Source organism: Pan paniscus, chromosome 5, assembly GCF_029289425.2.
Source record: "Pan paniscus chromosome 5, NHGRI_mPanPan1-v2.0_pri, whole genome shotgun sequence".
NCBI lineage: Eukaryota > Metazoa > Chordata > Mammalia > Primates > Hominidae > Pan > Pan paniscus.
In genome coordinates this window covers 142,475,589-142,493,348 of record NC_073254.2, presented here as the reverse complement: position 1 = coordinate 142,493,348, position 17,760 = coordinate 142,475,589, and the positions used below count along the sequence as shown (strand labels likewise).

At 37.7% G+C, this 17,760-nt stretch overlaps 1 protein-coding gene across 3 annotated transcripts in view; it reads right to left on the bottom strand.

The window, feature by feature from the left end:
* Nucleotides 1–17,760, bottom strand: part of PKIB (cAMP-dependent protein kinase inhibitor beta) — a 256,234-nt gene that overhangs the window by 228,904 nt on the left and 9,570 nt on the right. For 2 of the 3 annotated variants that reach the window (XM_063605443.1, XM_063605442.1), the window contains exon 1: nucleotides 16,948–17,239. The exons of the other annotated variant lie outside the window; for it this stretch is intronic. The gene's annotated coding sequence lies outside the window, so the exon portion shown is untranslated. Of the gene's footprint in view, nucleotides 1–16,947; nucleotides 17,240–17,760 lie in introns of those variants that run through there. 3 annotated transcript variants of the gene reach the window in all.

Here is a 17,760-nt window from a genome sequence, read left to right as displayed (position 1 = left end):
CCCCACTCAAATCTCATGTCAAATTGTAATCCCCACGTGTTGGGAGAGGGTCCTGGTGGGGGGTGATTGAATCATGGGGGCAGACTTCCTCTTGCTGTTCTTGTGGTAGTGAATGAGTTCTCACAAAATCTGGTTGTTTAAAAGTATGTAGTGCTTCCACCTTTGCTCTCTCTCTCCTGCTCTACTATATGAAGACTGTGCCTGCTTCCCCTTCACCTTCTGCCATGATTGCAAATTTCCTGAGTCTTCCCCAGCCATGCCTCCTGTGTGGCTTGTAGAACTGTGAGTTAATTAAGCCTCTTTTCTCCATGAATTACCTAGTCTCAGGTATGCCCTTATCACAGTGTAGAACAAACTAATACAACATATAACTCATGCAAAACAAATTTCTCCATATCTAAGAAAATGCAATGCCTACTTGTTTTCTAGGAATTGGCCATATCTAGGATTCTATGCTTGTGAGTAGGGGTAAGTTCTTAATCCTCTGGAGCAGTCAGAAAAATTCTAAAGACAATCTTGGACAGCATTGTTTGTGTAAACTCCTAGCTGCACAGCATAAAGGTTTATATTTAGCATTATTGGAAATGACTCAAAGGAAATTGTTTTTTGTACTAACTGTGTAAATGTAATGCAAACAAAAATTTATCTACAGAAAAGTGTTAGAATGTAGAAGCAATCTTCTCTTCCCTTCCTCAGTGTTACAATTCTATTTTATTAATATCTACTGAGCATTTAGTATATACTGGATACTTAATATAAAAAAAAAGAATGTGATATAATCTCTACCACTTAGAAATTCAAACCCTGTTGAGGACTTTTTTTCCCACTATTCTTAATATCTCACTGGCTAGCCAATGACATCAATGCTGAATAGATTAAAGATGCTGATTTTATGCTGAATAGTTTCATAGAAATAGCATTGAATCCACTGATTTCTCTGGGAAGTATGGCCATTTTAATAATATGATTCTTCCAATCCATGGGCATGTAATATTTTTCCATTTGTCTGTCTCATTTATAACTTCTTTCAGCAGTGTTTCATAGTTTTCCTTGTAGATATCATTCACCTCCTTTGTTAGATGTATTCTTAGCTATTTTATTTTTATGTGGCTATTGTAAATGGAATTGCATTCTTGAGTTGGATCTACACTTAAATGTTATTGCTACTGATTTTTGTACATAAATTTTGTATCCTGAAACTTTACTGAAGTCACTTTTCAGTTCTAGGAGGCTTTTGGTGAAGTCTTTAGGGTTTTCTAGGTATAGAATTAGATCATCAGCAAAAAGAGATGAAATTTGGCTTCTTCTTTTCCTATTTGGATGCGTTTTATTTCATTCTCTTCCCTCATATCTCTGGCTAGGACTTCCAGTACTACATTGAATAGGAGTGGTGAGAGTGGGCATCCTTGTCTTGTTCCATTTCTTAAGGAAAATGCTTCCAGCTTTTGTCCATTCAGTATGATGTTGGCTGTGGTTTCTCATAAATGGCTCTCAATATTTTGATATATGTTTCTTCGATGACTAGTTTGTTGAGTGTTCTTTTCATGAAGGGATGCTGGATTTTATCAAGAGATTTTTTCTGTGTCTACTAAGACAATCATATGGTTTTTGTTTTTAATTCTGTTTATGTGGTAAATCAGATTTATTAATTTGCATACATTCAGCCAACCCTGACTGCTAGGAATAAAACCTACTTGATGTGGTGAATACATTTTGATGTGGTGCTGGATTTGGTTTACTAGTATTTTATTAGGAATTTTTCTGCCTATATTCATTAGGGATATTGACATGAAGTTTGTTTTTGGTTGTTTCTTTGACAGATTTCAATATCAGAGTGATGCTGGCTTTGTACAATGTGTTAGAGAAGAGTCCCTATTCCTCAATTTTTTGGAATAGTTTTAGTAGGATTGGTACCAACTCTTCTTTGTATGTCTGGTAGAATTAGGCTGTGAATCCATCTGATCCAGGGTTCTTTTTGGTTGGTAGGTTTTTAAATTACTGATTCAGTTTTAGAAGTTGATATTGGTCAGTTCAGGCTTTCAATTTGTTCCTCATTCAGTCTTGGGAGATTGTGTGTTTCCAGGCATTTATTCATTTCCTCTAGATTTTCTAATTTGTATACATAGAGGTGTTTATAATAGTCTCTGAGGATCTTTTGTATTTCCATAAGATCAGTTCTAATGTGCCTTTGGCATTTCTGATCAAGCTTAGTTGAATCTTCTCTCACTTCTCTGTTAATCTAGCTAGTGGTCATCAATCTTGTTTATTCGTTTAAAGAACTCACTTTATATTTCATTGATCCCTTGTAAGGATTTTTGCCTCTTCGTTTCATTCAGTTCTCCTCTGATTTTAGTTATTTCTTTTCTTCTACTGGCTTTGTAGTTTGTTCTTGTTTTTCTGGTTTGTCTAGATGTGATGTTAGCTCATTACTTTGAAATCCTTCTAAAGTCTTGATGTAGGCATTTAATGCTATAAACTTTCCTCTTAACATTGCTTTTGCTGCATCCCAGAGATTTTGGTATGTTGTGTCTGTTTTATTTCAAAAAAGTATTTTATTCTTGCCTTATTTTTGTTGTTTACCCAAAAGTCATTTGATATGGTTTGGCTGTGTCCACACCCAGATCTCATCTTGAATGGTAACTCCCACAATTCCCACATGTCATGGGAGGAACCTGGTGAGTGGTGATTGAATTATGGGGGCAGGTCTTTCCTGCACTGTCCTCCTGATAGTGAATGAGTCTCACGAGATCTACTGGTTTTAAAAATGGGACTTTCCCTGCGCAAGCTCTCTTCCCTTGTCCACCACCATATGAGGTGTGCTGTACACCTTCTACCATGATTGTGAGGCCTCCCAAGCCACGTGGAACTGTAAGTCCAATACACCTTTCTTTTGTAAATTGCCTAGTCTCAGTTATGTCTTTATCAGCAGCATAAAAACAGATGAATACAGCATTCAGGAGCAAGTTATTTCATTTCCATGTAATTGGGTGGTTTTGAGAGAATTTCTTGGTAGTGATTTGTATTTTTGTTCCACTGTGGCCCAAAAGTATGGTTGGTATTATTTTGATTTTTTAAATTTATTAAAAAATAGCTGAGCATGGGGTCGATCTGAAAGTCCTAGGTGAAGGACTGGACAGTGAAGTACCTGGTGCCCTGAGCTTTTCATGGGGGTTGGGGGACACAGCTGGGTTGAGCTGGAGCCCCAAGCTTGCCTATGAATACAGAGATGGCAAGTGTAAACACCAGCTCTGACAAGGGTGACTAGGAGGATCATCTGGGGAAATGAGTCTCCATGTGGGGGAGAGGCTGCAGCAGCTGGACCACTCTGGACCACAATATGGTTGAAAGCCATGGGAAACACCTGTTTCACCACTCTCTGTGGAAGTGGTTTCAGGGTATAATCTTGTCACCCAACCGGATACATATAGCTTCCTGGCTCTCCTGTTCTCCAATGTGAGAGTACTTCCGCTTCTTATAAAGGGGTGGCTCCACATTTGGACTCATGCAAGTGAGTTGTGTTCTGGTATTGGCTGATTTGGTCAGCTTGACCTCAGACACTGGGGGAATCGGCCAGATGCCAGCTGAGTTGGAATGGGGTAGGTAGTTTCCCCAGTTCCGAGGCCCCAGGTAGCCCACTAGATAGCATATATGACTCCTGAAGGGCCAGGACTAGGGTTGGGCTAGCCCAGAAGTCAAGTGCTGGCTGTGATGGGGAGGGGTGGCCTGGTCCCCAGATCACCAACCAAACTCTCAGGCAGGGGCAGATGGAACACTTAAGTGGTAGAGGATCTGAGGGGATATTACAGGCCTGTGGGGGTTGGGTTTTCAGAAGGGCTCTGGACCACAGGTGAAATGTTCAGGTGGGGGCAGGGCAGCTGTGCTATGGGCCTTCCACCGAGGAAGGCAGGACCCCCTCAGCTGCAGCAGTAAAGACTGTAGGGCATGTGATACACTTGCACTTCCCTCCCACCCAAGAGGGTGGACTTTGCTATTGGTGGCATGCAGAGGTGCTAAACCTTGTCTATTACCTCTGAGAGTTTTGGCTCAGAAGAATGAGGAGCTGTCACCAACCAAAATGTTTGGATTGGGGGCAGGGCCACTGTGCTGGGAGCCCAAGCTGTAGATCCTGCCTGGCAGGAAATAGCAGGGCAGTCTGGCCACACCTCAGCACTGTGGCTGCATCCTCTAGCAGGGCTATAACTGTTGACACCAAGGGATCCAAGTCCTCTGGGGCTTCACATGGGCTTAAACAGTGCCTGTGCAAAGACTCCAGGTGGCTCTGTATTGGCCTGGAGGAGTGAACGTGTCAGGGAGGTTCTCCCATGCCCAGGATTGCAAGGTTCACGGAGGAAGTGTGGATCCTCTGGGGACACTCATTCCCTCATCATTTCTCCACATTAGGAGGCTTCCGCTGGCTCCACACCAGTTCTGAGTAGGAGGCTGCCTGGCTTCACTTCTGTTTGTTCTTTTTGGTTCCTGTCGCTTCTTTGGTGAATCCAGAAACGATCCCTTTGATGACCCACTTGAAGAGCAAGTGTTTACTCTCTACCCTGTTTCTCTGTGTGAGAGTGCTAAGTCTGCCATCTTCAAGATTTTCTTAAAGGCAATTTTTTTTTTCCCATTATTTTTCACCACCTGTTCTGGAACCACAAAATTAGTAAAACTTGCTGATCATCTTCCAGTATTTCCCAAGGGGGTATTTTTGGCATTTTGTTGAGACAATTCTCTTTAGTATAAAACTGTCTCATGTTTTAAACCCTTGTGCCATAGCACTCTTCAGTTACTGTGACAACAAAAACAGCCCTACATACTTCTGAACACCTGCCAGGAAGAAGTTCCATATTGTACCATTGGCCCAACGCCTATTGTTTTAGAAGAGGGTAAATAGAAGTCCAGAAAAGTTAGATGGCTCAATTAAGGTCTCAGAGCTAGCAACTTCCAAACTAGCAAGCAGATTTTTCTTACTATTCCAAAGATTAAATGAAAGTTTTTTAATGCCATAGCATTCCTTTCAAGTTTTCTGAACTTTTGGTGTTTGGATTTAATTTGAATTAATCAAGCATGTTCTCAAATAAGAAAGTTCAAGGTCTGTGTGGAATTAACTTGGCCGTATATAAAGTGGGATTTAGTAATTGATTTTAAATTACTAATAGGTTTTTCAAAATTTTTATTTGATATTAACATGGGCATATATGTCTCATGACTCTTAAGGACAACTTAATAAAATAGTTAAATATTTAAAGCAAGCAATAAAGCAAGCAGAGAGGATGGGAGAAGATCCCGTTTCTTTCTAGAAGAGCCACAGTAGATAAATGACTGCAAGAACAGGATTAGTGGGAACAATGTGGTCCCTGGCTGTGGTCCAGAATTCAATATACCTAGAGTGAAGGTACAGAGAGGAAGACCAAGGTTAAGTCGGCAAAGACTGGACTAGCTAGACCACCCCTCATGTAAAGATAATTAAAGAAATTTCAGGCCTAGGAATTTTGCATACTACCAAAGCAGAAAATATTTTAGAAAACTCCTTGGAGTTCACAGGGTCATGGAAGAAAACAAAATAGACTCTCAGACAAAAGGTACTACTTATGAGGCACTACCTATATCAAAGTTATAGAACAATAAACATTTATATGCTGAAAAGCACAGCTTCAGATATGCATAATAAAATAAAATCTGTTAGAAACATGAAGAAATTGAGGAAAATCACACAATTTTTCATAGAAGATTTCAATACATCATATATGTTTGGGCTGTTATAACAACATATCATAAATTGTGTATCTTATAAACAACAGAAATTTAATTCTCACATTTCTGAAGGCTAAGAAGTCAAGGTGCCAGCAGATTCAGTGTCTGATAAGGACTCACTTTCTGGTTCACAGATGGTGTCTTCTAGCTGTGTCCTCACATGGTGAAAGGGACGAAGGAGCTCTCTGGAGCCAATTTATAAGAGCACTGATCTCATTCACCTCCCAAAGGTCCTAACTCCTAACACAGTAACATTGGTGATTAAGTTTCAACATGTAGATTTGCAGGGGGGACACAGATATTCAGACCATAGCATCATGCTTTGACAGTTCAAAGGGATTTCTTTTTAAAAATTCGGAAAATATTGGAAAGTCTAAAATTAACCTAATTAATGAAGTTGAGTTTAGATAGACAATAGATAACTTGTAATAGAAAATATATCCTTTTCAATAATTCGTGAAAGAGAAATTAATTATCTACTGGGACACAAAACCTCATGCCAGAGTAGAAGTAATAAAAGTCATATCTTCTGACTAAAATGTAATAAAACTGTAATTTAATGACAATGGCTTAAACAAAAAGGCTTGCCTTTGTGGAAAATGGAAAACATGTCTTAAATAATTATTGGGTTAAAAGGAAACCAAAGCTTCCAGTAAAGAATATTGAGAAAATTTAAAAAAAAAAAAACTCTTTCTCTTAAAATATATATAAGATATGATAAAGCTATACTGGGGCAAACTCATAACCTCTTATGCTTAAATTACTTTACAGAAAAATATAAAAAGAACAAATGCTTCAATAAAATAAAACATAAAATGTTAGAGTTATAAAAATAATAAGTCAAACTAGAAACTGAGAGGAAAATGTAGTTTGATCACTAAAAGCAAAAACTGGTTCTTTGGGGAAAAATTTTCTTTGAAAGAATGTCTCTTAAGTCCATTACTCTGGTCTAGGAATTAGTGGAAAAGCAATATAAATATATATCTGGAAACATTACTGAGGCTATTGCTGGTCCCATATTGTTCCCTGAGTGCTTAATGTTATCAGTGATAAAGAGCCCGAAGGAACCATAGGTCGTAGATCCAAAAGCCACACATTCCCTAAGAAGCTCATGACTTCCCTATAACCTGAATTCTACTTGCTTTTCCTCTGCTCAGTTTTTGTCCCATGAACACTACCCACGAACAACCAGAGATTCTCTCAATATGCTTACAATCAATTTTTCTTAAGCCATAACTCCTCCTTCTGTGTTTAGCATGAATAGATAAATGTATTTCTCTCTATAAAATCAGTATCCTTTCAACTGACATGTTCTCATACCTCTCCCTCACTGTTCTGGTGGCCCTCTGCTGCCCCCTCTTGGTTCTAGGCTACCCTCTCAAGCGCTGAGATGTGTGGCTTAAGCCTCTGAATAAAACCTCCAAGTGTTTTTGAAATATCTGCGTAACTAATCCACAGTTGGTGAGTCTTAGCTTTTAGTAATGTAGTGGAATTACAAAGGGCTTTCAGTACTCATAATTCTAACATATAACTAAAGAAAATTTGCCGACTGTAAAAACAACATATTTATTTTTACCGAGTAGCTTCAGAAATTCAGCTCAAATCTTTCTAGATTAACCTTAGTTTTCTAGATAAAAACAAGGTACAGAAATAATGAATGTTCCCAATAATGCAGTGATTCTTGATATTTTTGAGTCATAAATGGCTATGAAATCAGATCAAAACTATAACTCAGAGGAGTGTGTATTCAAAGGCTATGCACCAGGACACTGAAATGTGCTTCCACAACCTATTTTCAAGAAATGACTTGTTGCACCAGTAGTGAGGAGTGCTATCTGCAGGCATCTTTCAGCTGTTCACTTCTTCAGGAAGACTTGGTTTGCCCAAGGCCACATGTCCCTTCTAGAGGCCTACGTTAATGACTAATTTTTACAGTAGGTAGCTAGCCAGGCATGAGCGGGGGAGGAGAGGGCTCCCCCAACTCCAACAGGAATGTCAGGTGACCATCAGGTGATGGTCAGGCAGTTGTCACACTGCCTCTCTAAAATAATAATAGATGATTCCCAAAAAGATCTCAGGAATTGGGTGAGTGAGCTCAAGCATGCACATTAAGAGGCAAAATGGTGGAGTTTAACTGGTATATGACCTTCCAGAAGCATTCCACTGGTAAAGAGAAGAATGCCTCAAGTGAGCATGCGTATAACTCCAGTAACACACTGTGCATGAGAACAGGCAGCTCCAAGTGCAGAATAAAGAGATAAGGGATGCAAGACCATGGAAGTATGTCAAGATATAAAACCCCAAGTCAAAAGGTCAAACCCCACACTTGTCCTTCAAGTGGCCTGCTTGGGCCTCTTCCTAGTGTACTTTTCTTCCTGCTGTAAAGCTTTTTAATAAACTTTCACTCCTGCTCTAAAACTTGTCTCAGTCTCTTCTTCTCCTTTATGCCCCTCAAATTTTTTCTTCTGAGGAGGCAGGAATTGAGGTTGCTGGAGACCAGTATAGATTCACTGCCACTAACATAATCACTGATGGGTGATCTTAGCCCCATTCAGGCAACTCTAAAGGGTCATTCTAGTTCTAGAGCTTCCCTATGGATTCAGCTGAGGCTAAAGCTGGGCTGTATCACAGCACAACTTCTTCCTCTGCCTACTTGTATTAGGCCATTTTTGCTAGCTATAAAGAAATAGCTGAGACTGAGGAATTTATAAATAAAAGAGGTTGAATTGGCTTATGGTTCTGCAGGCTGTACACGAAGCATAGTGCTGTCATCTTCTGCTGAGGCACTCAGGAAGCTTACACTCATGGTGGAAGACAAAGGGTAGCCAATATGCCACATGATGAGAATGAGAGCAAGAAAGAGAGAAGGGAGAGGTCCCAGATTCAAAACCACCAGATCTCTGTGTGAACTGAAAGGAAACTCACTCATCACCGAGAGGATGGTGCTAAACTACTCATGAGGGACCTTTCTCCATGATCCAATCACCTCCCGCCAGTCCCCACCTCCAACATTTGGAATCATATTTCAACATAAGATTTGGAAGAGGTAAACATCCAAACCATAATACTACTACTGTTTTCTTTCCCTCCCTGCCAGTTGTATTGATCTCTTTGGTAAGGGCACACTTTAATAAACATCCTCACGCTAAACTTCATCTCAGAGCCTCCTTCCTGAAGAAGCCAACATGTGACAACTACAAACATAACTATATAAAGCAGCACCTTTTCTTTCTCCTGGAAATTATTCAAAAGCTACAAGAAGATGCTTTTATAAGTTTGAAAAACATTTTTGGAGGACTTAGACACAATTTGAATGACTCTATAAATCAGCATTTTCCCTTTTTCTTGGAAATTATTCAAAAGCTACAAGAAGAAGCTTTCATAAGTTTGCAAACTATTTTTGAAGAACTTGGAGGCATATTTAACTCCCAGACTCCATTTTATATCAAACACTATCAAAAGCACATGACTTTTTTTGTATACACAGAAAGGGCAGTGAAAACAAGAATCCCTGGTGATAAATCTCAAGAGCAGGGACCCACTGAAAAATAGATCTCAAAAAGCACCAGCAAAATATACTTCCTGAAAGTGTGGGTACACTGTGAAGCCAAAAAGTAATATTCCTTTTTTGTGACCGTTAGTACAAAGACTGAATGGATTGAGTTGTCATGTCTTTCTTCTTAAGAAGGCCTGGGGCTATAAAAAGAATTATACAGAAAAATCATATTTATAAGAAGTAACATGACTCTGTAACAGGAAAGGAGAAAGCTTTTGCTCTATGAAAATTACTTAGCCAGAAACTTTATCTTTCCTTCATATCCCAAAAGAAACCTCTTACAAATGGCCAGTCCAGGAAAGCCTAACTCATTCAATGATAAGTAGTATTTTAAAAGGAGAGAATCCATTTTTAAATTACTATTTTGGCCAGGCTCATGCCTGTAATCACAGCACTTTGGGAGGCTGAGGCAGCTGAATCACTTGAGGTGAGGAGTTCAAGACCAGCCTTGCCAGCATGGCAAAACCCCGTTTCTATTAAAAATACAAAAATTAGCTGGGTGTGGTGGCAGGTGCCTGTAATCCCAGCTACTCAGGAGGCTGAGGCAGGAGAATAAATTGAACCTGGGAGGCAGAGGTTGAAGTGAGCTGAGACTGTACCACTGCACTCCAGCCTGGGCAACAGAGCAAGACTTTTCTCAAAAATAATAATAATAACAATAATAATAATAATAATAAATGAAATACTATTTTTAAAAGTCTCTTCTTTTTCCCCCTTCTTTAAAAAAATCTATTAATTCTTTTTACTTCCTGTCCTTTGAGGCAGCTAACACAAGTAGAAACTTTAGGACCAAGGAAACTATTGGGGCTATTGAGGTGGGCAGGGCCTAGAAGGCAACTTTCTGGGTCAGGAGTTTGATTATATACAGGAGGAAAAAGCAAATAAGTGAATAAATTGAGAATAATGAGAACCAAGTTTCTCACTATTGGATAAATGAGTTACAAATATGAAAAGCCAATGGCCAGAATGATCCCTGTGGTATTATGTTTCAATTGGAATTATCACTGGGAACACACAATTTCTTAGATAGACAGAGATAGACAGATAGATACAGAAGTAAGATACAAATGTTTGTGTATGTGAGTGACAGACATTTTCTACCTCTGCCTGGTGGGAAAGCCTAGAAGCAATTAATCCCAAGAGCAGTGAGCAGACGTAGTGCTCCAATGTTGATTTCTAAGTATCATTCTTCTCTAACGTAGAACAAGAGCTCCTTGGAGAAATGAAAGAATAATATAAACTGGTTTGAGAACAGCCTGGGCAACATGGCAAAACCCCATTTCTACAAAAAAAAAATACAAAAATTAGTTGGCCATAATGGTGTGCCTGTTGTCCCAACTACTCTGGAAGCTGAGGCAGGAGAATCACCTGAGTCCAGGGAGGGAGTGGCTGCAGTGAACCATGATGGTACCACTGTACTCCAGCCTGGGCAACACAGTGAGACCCTGGAAGATCTTGTGCCAGAAAAGAAGAGCTCAAACAAAAGAATATGAAGGGAAAAAGTAAAAGACAGGATTCAGCTTCTAGGTGGGGGGTTTCCCCGTTTGCCAACTACGTAGCAAATAGAGCAACAAGATAAATAATTATAACAATAGACTATAAACTCATTAAATAAACAGAAATCTATAAGGAGATGTGTGTGTTTGTGTGTGTACATACATGCGTGTGTGTGTGTGTATATATATGAATATATATATATGAAAGAAAAAGCTATTACTTCCAGCCAAATGCAAGTTAAATGTAGAAAGAATGATGAAATGAGAAAATTACAATTTGGTAGCCATAGTAAGAACATACTGAGATAAGAACCTTGGATGGATGCTGAAATGAATGGGTAAATAATTACTGAGGAACAACATATTTACAGTCTAAAAACATATCCCTCCAAAATACTTACTAAAGAGAGAAACAGAAACTTTACAATTGAGAAACCTGGAAGATATCACTTTAAACGAGTGATAAATGTGTTATCATCAGTAATGGGACAAATCAGCACCATATGTTTACTGATGCAGTATTAATACAATGAGAAGAACACAGCATCGCTTCTCTCATATCCCTGTCCTGAATGCCTAAGCTGTGACTTAGTTCATTCAGGCTGCTATAACTAAAAACCTTAAATTGGGTAGCGTATAAACAACAGAAATTTGTTTCTCACATTTCTGGAGGTTGGGAAGTCTATGATCAAAGTGTTAATAGATTTGGTGTCTGGTGAGAGTCTGCTTCCAGTCAAGACTAAAGGGTCATCCAGAGCTTCCCCATGGAGTCAGCTGATGCTACAGTTGGGCCTGTCTCAAAACACAACAAAACTGCACCTTCTTGCTGTGTCTTCACATGGTAGAAGCGCTAGTTAGCTCTCTGGAGTCTCTTTTATAAGAGCATAAATCCCAATCATGAAGGCTGTCCCCTAACAACCTCATCACCTCCCAAAAGGCCCCACCTTCTAATACCATCACACTGGTGATTAGGTTTCAATGTATGAATTTTGGGGGGTGAACACAAACATGAATATTCAGAACATAACAAGCTGAATCTAATCACAAAGAAATATCAGATGAATCTAAACATAAGAGGTATGATACAATTTAACTAACTTTCATTCTTCAAAAAAATAACAAGGTCATGAAAGAAAAGACTGAATATGGGTTCTGGATTGTCAGATAATCAAGAGACATGACAACTAAATGCAACACATAATCCTCTATTGGACCCTGGACCAGATAAACTATTTATTTATTTTTTGTTATAAAATATATCACTGGGACAATTGGCAAAATGTGAATATGTTTGATGTAGAAAGAAGCATTTTACCTATTAATTTTCTGATTTTGGTACATTGTGGTTATGCAGTAAAATGCTTTTACATTTGAAGAAATAAATATTTATGTAGTTACATGAAATACAGCATCATGTCTACAACTTATTTTTAATTGATTCAGAAAATAGTAGTTAGATAGATAGATAGACAGCAAGTGTGGCAAAAGGTTAACATTTGGGGAATTGGGATAAAGGGTAGATGGAATTCTTCATACTATTATAACTTTTCTGCAAATTTAGAGTTATTTCAACTAAGATGTTTTATAACACAGTACTTTTAAAAAGCAAAAGTAAAATTACATGAAAAATATCATGGTGCAGATTCAAACTGTGATCAAATACTCTGCCATAAAATTAAGAATGTATTAATAAAATTCGCTCTAACTAGAATACCATAAGGCAGAAATGTTAGAACTTGAGGAAGAAATGGTAAGACAATAAAAGGAGATACACATTAGTAGAAAAACTAGAAAGAAACAAGAGAGAAAGAAAAAAAATCATACACACAAAAAACTAATATGAGAAATGAAATTAGAAGGAACATAATGGAAGTTAGATACTATTGGAACATAGAGGATGAAACTTATAAATGAAAATGTATAACAGAAATAAACTTAAAATGCATTAAACATGAAATAATAAATATAGAAGACGAGGGTGGATCAAGCAACTATGGTTGGAATCCTCAAAAAAGAAACCAAAACAAGACAACAAATAATTGCATAATATTTTTAAATGCCATACTTATTATTCTGAAAGAAAGATAACAATAATTGAATTGAGACTGGTTTAGGGGGAATAAAATGACTGGAGGACTTTTTATCATCTGAAACAACCAGAAATGATGAAACTGGACTCAAGACTTTTTCAATTTCTGCAGAAAGCAGCTGGCTCACAAGTTTAATAGGGACAGTGATGGATTTAAAAGAAAAAAAGTTTATTTTTAAGTTTGGCTATTCAATTTATCAGCTACATTTGTTTTTATTTTTATTTTAGAGTCAGGGGGGTAATGTGGAGGTTACATGGGTATATTTTGTGATGAATTAGCCACATTTGTGTATGTGTCTATGAATATGTTATTTCTAGAAAGAAACAATCAACTGGCACCAGAAATTTCTCCTAAGAAAAGACATATGTTGTAAATTTGGGACAAAAAAATAGAAGAGAGACAATTTTTGGTGACAATTACTTCCATGCAAAAAGACAAAAGCAAGACATACAGCAATAATCCAAAAGTTACAGTGAATCCAACCATGCTACCAAAGCACAGTCACTGCTAATTCATGATAAAGACTTCAACAGATGCAACATTCAATCCTCAGGCACTCGACTGCTAATGATTTCTGCCACCATCCTTCCGCTTTAACACTGCCTTTGATGGCTCTGCTATTAAATTAGCCATCCTTACTAGATTCTACTCTCTTCTAGTTTTGAATTGGAAATGTGTTAACCACTCTCCTTTGTTATTAAATGTGATTTTTCTTTACCACGTGTGCTTCCCTTAGATCCTGATTTCTGTATTCCAGTAACACATGACTGATGCTATCCTGAAGCCTAATTATTCCAGAAAATTTAATGTTGTTTTTACCACTGACATATCTTTTACCTAAAGAATGATGCCACTTTGATACATTAGTTTGTTCTAATATTTTAACCTAAACCTTCAAAATTAATACTTTATAGATGACTAGCTCTTCTATTTTCAGTGAGATTCTAATTTTCCTTTGGGAAATAATTTCAATGTATAAATACTTAGGCCTCTTATTTATATCTCATGTAATAGATTAATTCAGTTTTTCCATTTTGTCTCATTTTATTCTCAGTAAAAATACAGACCACCTAGCTACCACATTCCAGGAAAAAAAAAAAAAAGAATATTTTTGTTGAAAGAAAAACTTCAGCTGAATTAAATTTAAAGGAGTTTAATTGAGCAAGGCACGATTCACAAATCAGGCAGCCCCCAGAATCACAGCATATTCAGAGACTCCAGAGCAGCCACATGGTGGCAGATTTATAGGCCAAAAAAAGGGAAGTGAAGTACAGAAATTGGAAGTGAGGTACAGAAACAACTAGATTGATTACAGCTCAGCATTTGCCTTATTTGAACACAGTTTGAACACGAGGCAGTGTAAGAGTGGTTGAACTTCTGCTGCTAGGATTGGCCAAAACTCATCTATTGTTTCTGGCGCATACTCCTAAGTTAGGTTTTCAATCTTGTCTACCTATCAAGTTAGGCTGCAGCTCATCCACAAGGACTCAAATATAGAAGTACGGAGTCCTTCTCAGACCATATTTAGTTTGCTTTAACATTTTAATAGTGTTTTCCTAAATGATGATCCACGGGATATGATATGTTGTTTTGTTTCAGGGTTTGAGATCATACACATTTAAGAAACATTGGATTAAACAATATTAAATAATTTTATTTATGGCAGTATTTGTCAAAGTCTTAAAAAAGTAATATGTGCTGTGAATTTCTGATAAGGAAAATAGCAAACCTACTGAAAATGATCCCTTCACTTTGGGACTGCCCCTTTTTATTTCAAGATTCTTCTTTTTATAAGAATAAATAATTCCTCTTACTATAACAGTTCTTCACAGAATACATCTTCCAAAAATTAAGTCATATTTATTCCTTGCAATTGTCCTTGTTCCAAGAGTTGACGAAAATGATTCTCAGTTAAGATGTAAAGTGGCCTCTGATTTCTAAGGCAAAATCCCACTTTTCAAAACAAGTACATAAACCAAGCATACGAAATTATTTTATACAATTTGGTTGGTGTTCATGTAATTTTCTTCACATTAGCTTTTAGATATTTGATAAAGGTGTTGTTTTTGACCTTAGAATAGTATTTAAAAGTATATGAGTATATTTACTGCAAGAGTGTTTTTTTTTTCTTTTTTCCTTTTTTTTTCTTTATTTACTGCAAGAGTGTTGTGCGGAAAATATGGAAGGCACAAGCAAATGCATTAATTCATTCAATTGTTTACCAAGCCCCTTCTCCATGTCAAGCACTAGGTTAGGCGATGGCAGTAAAACTCTACAAATTAATCTGGCCTCTGCCCTCAAAGACCTTCACGTACAGATGTATTCTATCCTAGCTATGGTAGGGTGGCAGAATATGCCACAGCAAACTTTTCCACTTTGGCACAAGGATTACTTTGTGCTGAAGGCAATTGAGAAGAAAAAGATACAAGAAAAGCTCTCTGTTCTTCTGTCATCTAAAAGCAGGACATAAATTTACAAAGTTGTCCCCTGCTTTCTACAAGGAAGGACAAAACTTAATTACCAGAGACAGCTTTAGACCCTTACAGCCTGTAAACAGAATCAGAGGACTGTATATAACAAACTTTGCAAACTAGCCTTTATTTACCTAGTTTCCCATATATTTGCCTTCGCACAATCTGCCACTCCTAGAGACTCTTGTCATTTTTCTAAAAATTGTTTCTTTGCTGAAATCCTATATAAGTCCAAGTTCTAACCAAACCTTTGAGTTACTCATCTCTGGGTATATGTTACATGCACAATGCATATGTTAATAAACTTTTGGGTTTTTTTCCCCTTATTTTTCTGCTTTTTGTCAATTTAATTTAGAGGACTCTAACCAGAAAACCTAGGAGTGTATTAGGAAATAATTTTTCATCTTCTATATGCATACACAAAATTTGTCTGAGGCATTATGATATGTGGCAGATAATTGTAAAAATTATTTCTGTTTTCAGTAGCATTCATTCTAATGTATTCAGGGGATGTTTCAACTTGTAATGAAGGATTATTACTCTCCCATAATCAAAAATTGATATAAATTAATGTATTTATAGTTGTTTAAATTACTTCCATCAAATTTTCATCAAATGTTCTTTATGCTGTATATTGAAACTTTTTGTCTGGTTTAAATTTAAAAATGAGGAAGCTACACAAGAAAAAGAGATAACTTACTAAAAATGTAATACTTCGACAAATAATTCTTTTAAAAAAATAGTCTCCACGTTCTGGTTTATTAAGATAATTTTAAATAAATTTATATGATTAAGACAAGCAGGCTGGTTGAGTCCCTATTTTAAGATGGTCTAAAGGAAACGATAAAGCCCCTCACTCAAACACTAGCTTATTTAACTTTCAGCCAATCAGTGACAAGAGACCCAAGAAACTTAACAGCAAGCTCCTATTTCAGGGGGGTAGGGATTTCCCCAGAGCCTTGCACGTGCAGTTGGACTTAAAATCCAACCTAAAGTGGCCGGGCACAGTGGCTCACACCTGTAATCCCAGCACGCTGGGAGAGCAAGGCAGGCAGATCACGAAGTCAGGAGTTCGAGAACAGCCTGACCAACTTGGTGAAACCCCGTCTCTAATAAAAATACAAAAATTAGCCGGGTGTGGTGGCGCATGCCTATAATCCCAGCTACTCAGGAGGATGAGGCAGGAGAATCACTTGAACCCGGGAGGCGGAGGCTGCAGTGAGCTGAGATCGCACCACTGCACTCCAGCCTGGGTGACAGAGCAAGACTCCATCTAAAAAAAAGAAAAAAGAAAAAAGAAAAAAAAAATCCAACTTAAAGTTATCTCTTCCTCATTTTAATGCTAAAATTCACACACAAGGGTGGAGATTTTAAATGCTAATGCTACATGTAATGTATGGAGAAGCATGTTGAGCTACTGTGCAAGCACTAGAAAAAGCTGTCCTATATATGCCCTAATATAACCTTTCCCTATGAAAAGAGCCTATTAAATTAACCCACACACTACCCTCAGGGAACAGCCAACTCCTTTTTCCTTTCTCAGTGCTAGCTCCCTTGAGCACAAGCTGGAATAAAATTAAACTTACCTTTGCTGCCGGGGCGCGGTGGCTCACGCCTGTAATCCCAGCACTTTGGGAGGCCGAGGCAGGCGGATCACGAGGTCAGGAGATCAAGACCATCCTGGCTAACACGGTGAAACCCCGTCTCTACCAAAAATACAAAAAATTAGCCAGGCGAGGTGGCGGGCGCCTGTAGTCCCTCACTCGCGAGGCTGAGGCAGAAGAATGGCGTGAACCCCAGAGGGGCGGAGCCTGCAGTGAGCCGAGATCGTGCCACTGCATTCCAGCCTGGGCTACCGCGAGACTCCATCTCAAAAAAAAAAAAAAAAAAAAAAAAAACTTACCTTTGCTGCTGTGTTCTGTGATGTCTCTTGATTTCAATATTGCGAGATTACAAAAACCCTGGGTGTTGATAACATAATTAGCATATTTTTGACACAGTTAACTACAGGTAAAATAGGAAGCCAAAGCAATATTTAAAAAAAATTTGAACTAATTTCTGACTTCAGAAAAGTTGCAAACACTGTACAAAATTTACTATATATCTTTCACCTCTATTCACCAAATATTAAAATTTTATCTTGTTTACTTTACACAATGTGTGTGTACGTACACACACAAACACACACACACATACATACTGTTTTGTAAACCGTTTGAGAATAAATTTCCAACATGATCCTTTTTACTCCCATATACTACAATGTACATTTCCAAAAATATAATACTTTTCTACATAACCACATTATAACAATCAAAAACAGAAAATCAGTTTTGATATGATACTGCTTTGTAATTCACAAGCCCCATTCAAATTTTGCTAATTGTCTCAATAATGTT